The sequence below is a fragment of the Myripristis murdjan genome, chromosome 9 (assembly GCF_902150065.1).
Source record: "Myripristis murdjan chromosome 9, fMyrMur1.1, whole genome shotgun sequence".
NCBI lineage: Eukaryota > Metazoa > Chordata > Actinopteri > Holocentriformes > Holocentridae > Myripristis > Myripristis murdjan.
Genome location: NC_043988.1, coordinates 11,755,642 through 11,768,753, shown reverse-complemented (window position 1 = coordinate 11,768,753; position 13,112 = coordinate 11,755,642).

Here is a 13,112-nt window from a genome sequence, read left to right as displayed (position 1 = left end):
GGGTTACTTGCCCCTCCCTTATCCAGAGACATATATTGATAGATAAGTACATAGAACAATAGACAGGAGAGTCAATGAAGAGAACGTCCTCCTAAAACACAGAGACAGCACACACACTCGTCCACAGCAAGGGCTTGAATCTTCACTTTCCAGCACCAGCCATCAAGTGAGAGAGGTCTATAAAATGTAATTACCCTGAACAGGCTCCTGTAACACTGCAGTACAATGTGACCTGCTCAAAACATAAGTCACTTCAACATAGATAACACACCATATAAGAATTAATGCTTTTCCACAGATTGAGGCAGCGCAGTTGGTATTTGTCAGGATAAAAAAAAAAAAAAAAAAAGTTTTAAAAAGTACCAAACCAATAATCAGCAGTTCTCTAAGTCTGTGGCATTGAAGATGCAGAGCCAGAAGGGACTCTATTGCACTGAATGCAAACGTCCATTTTTATATGCAGGTTTACATTGGAACGGCACTATCAGATCAGGACCGGGAAATTCTCTCTCTGAAAGTCACTCAGGATACTGCTGGTCTCCGTTTTCACCCACTGCAGTTCCACATTTCTGCACAGGTTATCAGTGAATAAAGACACCGACAGAACATGAGGGATTACATGGAGGTACCAGCATGTTCTCTGTCTATGTGACACTTCAGTAATGCATGTTCACTGACAGACACTGGCCCGTCCAAGGGCATGCAAGTAACTTCTCTCAAAGCTGAGATCCAGTTGGCATGTCCCTGTAATAAACCCAGCACTCAGCGCCCCCCTCCACCCACCAAAATCAATTGTTTTTTTATGAGGAAGAAATCCTTTTTGACGGATTAACTCTCCTCCTCCAGTGGGAAATTATTTGTCAGTGTTTATGGCAATACAAATAAGAAGAGTGGAATAAAAAAAAAAAAAAAAAAAAAGTGGAAACAACAGGACATTGTGTCCCTATGCAGCTCAGTATACAGGAGCGTGAAAGGCAGATGAACTTTTATTGAGCTGATTATCCTCAAGCACACTGTCCTGCTGTGAGGGATGCTTGTGCCTCGGCTCCACTAAAGAGCGTTAGCAGTGTGGCGGTACGCAGAGCGATGTTTATTAGGTTCAGTGACTTTTTGTCTCCCCGTTGGCTCAGCGGGTACGGCGCATACTGTATCATGTGCTGGTAATGTTGTGGGTTACAATCCAGCTCATGACCTTTATCACATTTCTGCTCTCCCCCCTCGCTCTTTCTCCAACGTTCTTGTCTCCCTACACGTTTTCCTAGATTATAAAACTGAGAGTTATCTTTTCTCTAATATTTTGATAATTTTATATAGGTATAATACTGTATAGACAATCAGAAAAACCTTGGCTGTTTGTTGTAAGTGTCACTCATTCTTTAGAAAAATTATGTAAATTCATATTCAGCTAGTAAGCCACATTTGAAATTGATGTTTTCAAGCCCCCCAACTGTTGTACAGACTATTGAATTCTGAATTTCTTATTATGTGCCTCTTTCAGTTTACACAGAAAGCCCATAACCATTTCTAACTACGCTCAACAAAACATTCGCCGGTTTCATGCCGGTGCCTTAAGGGTGCCTTAAGACACAAATGAACGTGATGGCTGTGTGCTCTCATTATTAACAGAAGAATCTGGACGACCAAGATATTTGGCGTTCAAGGAGAGTTCTGGCTGTTTACGAAAATCCGACAAATGAGCCAAATTAATAAAAAAGGAGTGAAACCCAGGGTGAGAGGCGAGGCCTTTTCCGTATAATGGGCAAGACAGTGTGTGCTGTGTAGTCCTCACCTGCTGGTCTGGCACCAAGCAGGCCCAGAAGAAATTATCACGCAGCAGCTTGAATTAAACGGTCTCATGCAGACAGGCTTGTTTCATTAGCAGAGGAGCTTGGAGACAGGCATGTTCCACCGTGCTCCCGTTGTGTCTGGAGCTTTAAGGTACAAAGCTGGATGCTAATTAGAGGCTTTGTAATGTGATTTAACTGGAGATTGTCTAACTAGATGCAACACGAGTTAGTGTGTGTAGTATTCAAAAATGTTAATACCCTCAAAGGAACACTCCACCCTTGGAGACTCTCACATCGCCATGCATCGTCAAATTGTGACGTTCAGTGAACTGCAGGAGTTATTTTGTTATGAAATGATGGAATTTACTTTTTTTTTTGTAATTCCACATTCCCTTATCCTGCCTGGTGATTTCATAAATTTCCCAAAAAGAATTTTCACCACCCCAGATGAGGCATGATCTTGCCATGTCCAGTCTGCTGCTACATGTAATAGGTGAGGAGAGCAATAACAGTATTAATAGCACGAGCAAAACAAGAGCAAGGGAGCAAGAAACTGTCTAGACAAGAAAAAGTGAAAGTAGCACGCCTTACTTAAAACACAATATGGCTTGTGGCTACACTGTAGTCTGGTCTATGAGAAGAAATAAGGAGGTACTGGAGAAGAACAGGGGAAATACAGCACCTGTTCCCCTCCTAGGATGGATTTGTTCCAGTATTAAGTGTTTGAGGATGGATTTCTCCCGTAATATTTGATCCATTTGCAGTGGCACAAAGGATTCAAATAGGTGAGGTAAAATTGTGATTTTGCTTGAGGTCCTAAGAAGACTCAGTACTAAGTAAAGCACTATAAATTGTCCACCTTCTACTGCAATCGTTTGTTATATTCCCAGTTATTTTTACCATATTGTCTCTGCTTGAGGGGGATTCCACCCTGTAAAATATTAACACTTGTTTAAGAATAGGAATTAGTGACTTACTTTGCACTTGTATTGTTGTTTTATTCTTTTAAAGTGTAATTCTCTGTTGGCTAAATCACCACATGTGATGCATGTAGACAGCAGCTGCAGCTCAAATGGAGCTTAATGGAAGAAGGGAACTCTCCCTCTTCTATGCTGGATTTCTCCCTGCATGTTTGACTATATAACTTTTGGCTGGCTCGCATCAGAATAACAAAAATACAAAAAATAACAAAACCAGCAAAAATGAAATGACAAAATGGCAACAAAAACAATCACCAATCCAAGGTTTTAAATCATGTTAATGTGTTTTTGGCTGGAATTTTCCTTTAAGTTGATCCCTTAAAAGAAATTTCAACTGTCAGGACAGTGAATGTAACTAGAGGATAACACCCAGGCCCTTTGGAGTCACTTAAATACGTACTTTGCTTGCACTTCAATAACGTGCAAGCAAACACTGACGTATTTGGGAAAAAATAAAGTTGAGGATGACATAATGAATCATCTTTCTCACTTTTTTCAAGCAGTCACACCACTCTCCCTTCGAAACGTGACAATATTGAGGCATGATCCTGCATCCGATAATTACGCAAGATCTGTGGATTCTTGTGATCTTCACAGCAGGAGAGAAATGGACACTAAATGGGTGCAATTTCAAGTGATGGGGCCTGAACCAAAAGCTTGTTTAGGGCCTCTGAAAAAGCAGAGGCCTTGGTCTTACATAATCTACATGATAAAACACTTTTCTCCTTTGTCGCAGCCACTTTCAAAGGTATCCAGACATATGGCTGGCTTTTTGTATCCATGTCTGGAGAGGTGGGTTTGCCTTGTCATTCTGTGACAGAACCAGTGAATGGACTCATATTGAAAATGGAGTCATTGAATCTTGCAGCTGATGTCAAGAGTGAGATAGAAGGCTATTAAATCTCTCAAGGGAAAATAATGCAAGTAAAGAGTCTGCAGCGCTGAGGGAGCTGATAGCATTTTCCCTGTGGATAGGAAAATGGAGCAGCCTCTGTCCTACACCGCTGGTGGGAACGTCTGTCAGCAAGCCACAGCCGGGTCACATTAACTACCAGTTTTCCCACAATCTGGCCTTTATTAGAAGGGCTAATAGCAACCCAAGAATCAGGTAGATCCGAACTGCCCCACAGAGAGAACACTGAACACTGCCTTAATTCATACAGGACGGCCTAAAAATATCTCCCTGCGTATGACTCGATGCCAAGAAAAGCGTCCAGTTCCTCAACAATCACAGAGGATATTGTTGATCTGGAGTACGCCACATAAAATCTGTGATGGCTGGCAGTACAGCAACAATCTCAGGTTAATGTCAAGACAGATTAATAAAAGGATTAGGTTTAATTTATGTGGAATGGCTGGTTTCCGCATCTGCTAGTGCTGTGCTCTTGATCTACACTTTTCTACTCTTGATCTACGGTCTTATTGTGAGTGCCTTAAATGGAAGAAGCGCCCCAAAGCCGATTCAAAATTGGGGTGATAAGGAGCTGCAAGGTGAGCCAGAGGAGGTATAAAGATTCAACTAAGCTTTTTACAACTTTTACAGTAGTTTTAAGCTGTAATATGGCCCCCGTCCAGTTTGGCTTGGAAAAAGATCTATGAGTCAACAAATACACACATCAATGATAGGCAAACCTTTGCTCTCATGACCGAGAGAAAAGCTCCAGCCCCTGTTGCCTTTTACCACTTCCACCTTGAGTCACAAAGCGGCAACAGGGAGGGATATTTCCCCACTTACAAATAACTCATTGTAGTTTTGTTGGAAGCAATGTTAGACAAAGATAAAGTGAGCTCCAAACATTTCCTGTGTTTTCCTAGAAAATGTTACAGCGGGTAGGAGCAGTAGACCTGAAAGTGTGTGTGGTTGTGCTACAGTTACAGAAATGGTATGAATTATTATTCTCAAAGCCTCTTACACAGTTGTTGGTCGCGGCAAAACCTCAAAACTAGGACATTTTGCCTGTGTTTTGCTCAGTTACCTTATTACTTTGGCTTTGGAAATTGTGTTTACTCAATAAACAATACAGTCAGTGTACTGTGGTCAGCCTGTCAGTTTCCATTTTATGGTTTTAGTGGCACTATCACCTCATGTCTCTCATTCTCTCCCTGTGGTTTTTCAACAGTCTTCCATTCACTGTGCAGGTCGCTCTGCAGCGTCCTTCACCATTGAGTTCTGGTGGACAGTAACGGTAAGTAAAGTATATTTGAAATAATAAATAAAAATAAAAAAAAAACACAAGGGTCATTTTAGGAGAAATTAATTTGTGCCAGATCTTCCTTATACCTTCAGTGGTGCGCAGATCACTGTAATTGATGGAGGGATAAATGTGTTCAGCAGCTACAGTTTCACCATCTATCTTCTCCTAAAACTCTCATTAAAAAAAAAAAAAAAAATCCAACACATGTATTTCAAAAACATGCAATACACTGTGTAAATAAGAAAGCTTCAGAGTTGCTGTAAGGTTTACTTTTTCACTTTTGACAGAGCTAGGCTAATGACTCCTACAGACTTCAAGCCTTTATGCTAAGCTAACAAGAGATGCTATGCATAGGAACTGAACCAGTGGATGTACAGAGGTAAAAATGGTATTAAACATCAAGTCTCAGTGTGGGTAAGATTAAAAAATGGCAGTATTACCCAAAACATTGGAGTAATCCTTTAACTCAAGTACAAATTTGACTGTGAGTAAAATTTGATGAAGAGTATCTATACTTTGACTTAAGTAATTGGCTAGTGTGCTTTGTCTCGCACTGCCTTTGAGGGAATCCCACACCACTTATGCATCTATAGCCCAACGCCGTGCCACCGGGGACTGTGACAGCTCCACATACAATGGTTCGGCATTTCAGCGTTAAGTAAACAGGGGATGTAGGTAATATTATCTGCATGAAGGCAGGGTTTCCAGCAAGCAGAGTGAAGGGGAGCAGCTGCGTGTCCTGGGACAGACTGGAAAGAGTTTCTTGGATGCTGATGAGTCCCAAAATGAGCAAGTGAGGATTGAACTGCTCTCCATACACATGGGAACCCACTTGAGTGTGAAAGACTATTCAGTTCAGTTCAGACAGGAGGGCAGGTTCGTTGAATTGTTTACGTCGCCCTATCGATAAACCTTATCAGGAGTATAGACTCTGTCCTAGAAAGGCGTCTCGGTAGGCCATATAAATATGCGTGTGAACAATGTATAAGAGCATAGAGGAAGAAACACAGGGGAAAACAATGCAGTAACAGCAACCGGGGGAAATGAAGTCAAGTGAACAGGAAGTTAGGCAGCTTCCTGAGCAAGATGTGGATGATTAGTGTGAGTGATTGTGAGCGCTGAAGAGGGCAGGTGCTCACAGGGATATTTAATTTAATTTAATTTTAAAGATTTTTTTTTTCTTTGGCAGTTCTGGTTTATTTGACTGCAGAGAGAGACAGGAAAGGCAGGGAAAGAGACAGGATGATATGAAGTGGATTCGAACCCGGGCTACTAATGTCAGGACTCGACCTTGACAAGTGGTACGTGCTCTACCAGGTGAGCAACCAGGGCACGGGAATAATTTCTTGCCATTTGTCTCTCTAAAATGATGACCACACTCATCTCGCCTGTGATGAAAATTATTCCAAAAAGCAGGATGAATCAGAACACACTGTTCTGATGCAGGCATGTTGGACGGGACAGCTGCTTAATAATGCATTTAAAAATAAAAAAGTTATAATGCTCTAAGATTCATTTGTTTGATGCGTACTGTTTTGGGAGAACGATTGTTAAACTGTCATTCTCTATTTTCTCACATACAAATTAACCACAACTGCCCCTCCTGGTACTGAGTTTATAAGAAGATCATCTTCATTCTTAATCATAAAACCCAGACTTTCCAGAGAACACACATAAAGTTTATGAGACACTAAACTGAAAAACAGCAGCCTTCATATTTACCAAAATAACCACTGCTTTCCAGGCAGGTTAGGTTAAAAAAATAAAAATAAAATAAAAAAACCTCTGGCACCAAGCATTGTGATTGGGTACAGAAAATGAATGCCAGACTTTTGCACCCTGTAAAAGGCATGTATGCTAAAATAAATAAATAAATAAATAAATATTCCCCTTATGACTGTGCAATTGAGATTCCTTTTGAATCCAGGATATGACCTTTGTTAAGGTTTAATCGTCTTTTAGAGGGCTAAACAAATTCTAATTGCACCGCTATAACGTGATCACCTTTGGTACACTGGTATTGCTACAAAGGAAAAACCTCTGAGGGGATGTGGGGCATGGGAAAAATATTCAAATATTTAACCTACTCTCGCAGCATCGTATCATCTAATTGATGGTTTAGACTATTAAATGGGCTAATACTTTCCTGTGATTTTGCTTAATGTTATGTCTGCCCATTTCCTTGGTACTTTTTAACTGTATAGTCATTCATTGTGCTTTTGTTCTTCATGCAGTAATTACCTGTGCATGTTTGTGTTGTCAGTGTGATTTATACAAGATATTATGGTGAATAATTAATTACTGAGAACATCATTCTGGAAGAAACTGCATCCATTTGAATAAATTGTGAGCAATTTATTAATTGTATCTCTTACTATATTGTTGATGTGGTTGTATCTGAGAAAAAAAATCTAATTGCATTATTTTCTGTTTTCATACTTACTGAAATGCAAAAGGAATAAGTTATTAAATCATTATAACATACAGTTTTTTCTTTACTGTATGGTTTCTGTGTATGAAATCTGGACAATATTAACTCCAGATAACATAAAGTCACTGAAATTAAAAAAAAAAAAAAAAAAAAAAAAAGTAGTGTAAGAAGTGAGTACTATTTGCATAAATAGTAGGGTGGGCTGTTTTGGCTGGATTTTACTGGAATTACTTTTGGAATATGTGGAGTTACAGTAAGTGCTGTCACCTCAGAAAGCTACAGACAGTGAGGAAGACGTGAAAAATGCAAGTAAGGCACAAGCTCGGCAAATTATGTGACTCAGCTCACACCCAGTTGGCACAATGGCAGCTTTATGGCCGCTCACAGGTGGCCCTTTAAACTTTACAAACATCCTCTGTAAAGCTGCTCAGTGACTTCGGACTGACTCATCTTCTGCGGAAGGTTCTGGATGCACCTGCGTGAACGCTCGCAAACCCAGAGAGAGGAAGGCGGACGTGGACATGCCTGGTATCAACCTACCGCCCTCCCAGCACGCACACACACACACACACACACACACACACACACACACACAGACACACACACACACATACACACAGAGGTTAGTGACATGACCATAAAAGTCTGAGCAGCCGACGAGCCAACAAACAGTGAAGGACGAAGTTTGATTATGTAAAAGTGTGAGAGCAGAGGTGAAAGTTGGGACAGAGGTTATTACAGGATTCTCTGCAGCTTTAGTGTTGGGCCTTTTTTCTTTCTTTTTTTTTTTGTGAGGGAGCCTGTGCAGGAAAACACAGAAAGTATGTCAGTGAAAACAAAATGAGTGATATTTCTCCCCCAAACAGGCTAGTTATCATCCCAGACACAACAGTGCTTCCCAGGACTGGAGTTGTTTACAAGCTCATGAATTTCTTAATGGAAAATATTCGCCCTTGACATAGTCACCGCCAGTGCAGGGGTCTGTTTCTGTGAGCACGCCGCCCCTTTTCCACATAAAACCACTGTCTCGAAATTGTGCAGTTTCAATTAAACCTCCACTGAGATATCATGTCTCCTTCCAAATTAATGGACCTGGGAGGAGGAAAGGTTTAAGAGAAAAAACAGAAAAATAGTCTTGGTGCTATTTTTGTAAATTTACAAAGGCAAAACAAACAGTTGGCCAAAAATACTCTCAAAGTGCTAATGGCACGTTTGTTTAAACGTGCTCTTTAAACAAAACTTTGAGAACTGAGACCATTGCTGGTGTGGAGAAAAGTATCTTATGATTTTTCATGTTTAGCCTAATATCAACAAAATGTATAAACTTCCTGCTTCTGCTAGTCTTTTCCCAAAGGAAGCAGTCGTATTTTAGATTTCCGATATGATTTTTCCATCATTTTTTATCATTTTTCATTTTTTTTCCAGCCATTGTTTTCCATTCATTCCACTAAGATACAAAAATGAACTTTCAGAGACGTCAAACTTTCTTCACACCAGTATTCCTTCACTGTAATAAAGTTGTTCACATTAGTTTTCCTAAAAGCAGCAGCACTGTTGTGTTTTGATGACTTGAAACTGGGGAAAATAGTCCCTAGGGAAACATTTGCTTTACACAGCCAATTATCAGTTCTTTGCTTCATGAATGAGGATAACCTTGTTGGCAGCAGAAGCAGAACATTATAAGGTGGGTATTTAAGCCAGAATTCATTTTTAAAAATCAAAGGATTTTGATTGTGAAATCTTTAATACTCCCACATGATTTGCAAAATGGTTTGTTGCCATGTAAAATGTGGGTTAACTGTTGTAAATATGGTAAACATTCAAAATCACTGGTCCTTTGTCCCTGGCAGAGCGTTAGTGGGAGTATAGACTATCAACAGACAAGCCAGGGAAACTTTTTAAACTGTTTACACCACAGAAATATCCAGTGCCAACAACATCGCCAGGTGATGTATTGGTTTTGAAATATATTACTGAGAAAAACCATCAAATCACTCATTGCATGTTGTTGGGGAGCAAGTTATTGACCGATTGTGTGTAGGCTCATGTGTAAAATCAGCTCGATGCTTTCTGTCAAAAAACACCTTCTGAGATAAAGTCCCTAATCATAACCATCTGAGTTTGGATAGGTGGTATGTGCATGTAATACATGTATGCAGGTATGAAATAAGCTACACTGTTTTTTTATACTCCCTTACTGCATGTCTGTAGTTATTTGCATTTTGTTTCGTCATTATTTCTGCCCATGTTTTTGGAGAATTTCACTTTATAAATGATGAGGAAAAAAGAACAGCTCAATAAAAAATTGTGAAACGTAATAGGCAGGTTTTGTGGGGTTGTTCATGTATTTTCATTATTGCGTACACCGTCAACTACAGATTACAAAACAGTATTTTGTATTTCAAATGCATCAGAAATACTGCCCATCGTTGTTCCTCTGAAAGTCGTTCATATCCAGTTATAATGAAAAAGACAAATCTTTCCATTACCTGGTTCATAAGAACTGATATTTTTAAAACAGCAGTGTTATTTCAATTCTAAGCAAAGTGGCCAGAGTCTTCAAGAGGGTAATTCACTTGTGCAATGAGAAAATACTTGTGGGATCAACGGACTGAGGTTCAAAATTCTCTCTCCTCTACTCAATGAATTCCAACAGAGCTGCAACCACTAAAGAGAAGGCCAAGCAGAAACAACTTCACCACTAATTTGCCTGGGCTACCAATCAAAGGCTTATTATATGTTATTTGAATTAAATACTTTCAAATCAACTTCTACAATGTCCTTTTTATTATGATATAATTGGGTACTTTCGATAGAACTCCTAAAAAAAAAAAAAAAAAGAAAAAAAAAAAAGAAAGTCTCAAGCGACTGCTGCATTGGGCCTTTCTGAATTTTCTGTCAAGTCTAAAATGTCACATGATGTGGCTTTGGCGAACATGGCGAGCTTTCAAATCACAGGGGCCACATGTATATCCTGGAAGATTCATAATTTTACCTCTTACAAAAATGTGGTTATTACAAGTTCTAGCATTTTTATACACCCTTTATTCACTCTTAAAAAATGTTGAGTTTAGGGCATCTGCTCTCTGGAACAGCTTGTACTTGGAAAGCTATACTGATATTTCCAATACTAGTAAATCCTTAATGCATTTAAAGATGATCCGCATCCAAAAATGTTAAATATTTACGTATCATGAGCATTAAAAGTGATGCAAACACAAGGCACATAAGTGTATTGCTTAAAATCTGTAAACTGTCCCTGCTTCGAGTCTCCCTTAGGTTAGGTGTCTCCATTGGCTTCCATTAGGTTAAATGTTACAAGGCAAAGCTAAATATTTTTGATCATTATGTTTAATTTGGACTCTGGCGTCGCTGTGGTACCATAAGGGAGCTTTGCAAGAGCATGTGGTCCAGCAAAAATTTGCAGGAATAAAGAAGGACCTCAACCTCAGATGAACTTTTCATCCGCTTCCATTTGTTATAAATTATCACTCAGCACGTGTTTAAAGTTACACAAGACCTTGCCACTCCACTTTTTATGCAGCTGAATAAAATTAATAATGCACTTTAAGGGTCTGGGAAACTGAATTTATAGTATATTATAGTACTTCAGTATAACTTAAGCCTAAACACATGCATAGACACACAGCATTAGCCTACTGAAAGAAAACAAGTCAAATCAAACTAAACTAAACTAAACTCTGAACTAAATCCCACACACTTATAATAACTAATTAATAAAATAATTAAACTAGTAGCATGGCAGTGAACAGAGCAACATTATTAGTTCTAAATGGTTGCTATGAAAAGGGTCTATGGCGGTGTAGCAATGCCCAACTTTTGTATATGTTGTAATCAGACTTTGCTCTGCACTCTTTATTTTAGTCTGATCTCTCTCTTTATCTCTCTCTCCCTCTGCTTGCTTATCAAAAAACAAATAATAATGAAAATATCGGGGTGGAAAATAAATAAAAAAACAACAACAACAACAACAACAAAAACATCTGTACAAAGCACATTTTTTGTGCTTTGATGAATACCGGATTCGGCTTCACCCCTAAAAAAAGGAGGATTGAAGCTCAAAAACTGGCACAGTGCTTTATCTAAGGCTGGACCTGCTGCATGTTGCCACCTGCGTAGTTAGGGACTGTTGCTATGGGGAAATGTTTACATAATGTTTACAGGTAAGATATGAATATTAAAGAGTAGAGCTTACATGCCCAGCAAGTTTGACTCTGCCTGTGTTTGTGTAGGTAATCTTTTTAGAGTGAAACATTTGAACAGCACCCACCATTCACAACACTTGCGTGTGGCTCCAGTGCCAATGCAGTGAGGAAGCAGGAACTGGTGAGCCATAGTTACAGTAAGTCCAGAGTAAATTACTATGGTTAAGGTAGACTAGGCGGAGTGTTTTCTGAGGAGGGGAAGTGCGTGTGCACAAGATGTGATCGTGCTGAGATTGCGGAGCTTCTTTGAGGTCACTGTTTGTTTGATTTGCGTCCGATCTGATTTTAACAGATGAGATTATGGCCACAGGAGCAGCCCGGAGGACCGGTTTCATTTTGTCTGAATGGGATCCTCTGTTTATAACGATGATTTGTCAAAATTATGAAGAAAAAAGTTACATACACAACTAACGTAAATGGTGAGAAGTGTCTTAATGACTGAGCAAACATACCATCAAGGCATTCATTTATCAAATCTGAAGTACAAAGCTCCGTTTTAGGACATTTAGGACATTTCATAACACAAATTACAATGTGTTTAACAGGCAAGGAGGAAAATGGCAAAAAAAAAAAAAATCTGTTATAGTGCGTCTGGTGATGCCACTGGTGTCAAAGCAGCAAATAACCGCAGATCATGGCAGAAGGCAGACTTAACCAAGTTTCTGGAGGTGAAAGTAAAGGAAAACTGTCACATCTTGTAAGTGCAGGGACCCCAAAGACCTCACAAGGGTCCAATAAGCACATTTGCAGACGCTGTGGCTTATGCATTCCCCACAGTGCACAAGGCCATTCTTCAATTCTGTTTTCCATGCAAGCCAAGCCGGGTTATCTGTCATCCTGGACAGGAATGCAAACACACACTAACAAATACCAGGACAGAGCTCTACAAACCTCACCAGCATAGTCTGTTGGACTCTTAATAGTTTGCTGAGGCTTTGTTAGAGTAAAGATCATCAGTTTCTCTGCGGGACCGGGCCAACTTCCATCTAATCCCCTCAGGGCAAAGATCTAATGCCCATGAAGAGGGCAACACGTGTGGGCCTGGAGTGTGTCTGTTCCCAGCTGGGGCCGACAGACACGGCCCTCCCAGATCCACGATGACAGCTGTTGGAGAGCATTTGAACTGAAATTAGCGCACACCGCCTGCACCTGAGCTTTATGTCTCACAATTAATGCATCGTAGTCCTTTCAAGAGCTCTCGAGCCGGGTGGCTGAAATTTAAAATGTCTCAGGGAAGTGAACGTGGAACTGCCAAGAATGCTCACATGAAAGGTTACAAGGACCCCTCTTGTTTTCGTTATTCATCCCAGTCGCTGTTGAGTGTTCAATGTGGTTTATATTGCAAAGTTATATAAACCCACAGGACCAAAGTGCTACAAAAAGGAGTCATAAAAACAGCACTCATTTACTTGGCTTTAACCCGCACATATATACACCAGCCACACGAGAAAATACCTTTAGCAGGACTTTCTCTTTCCCCTTTCTTCTAAATG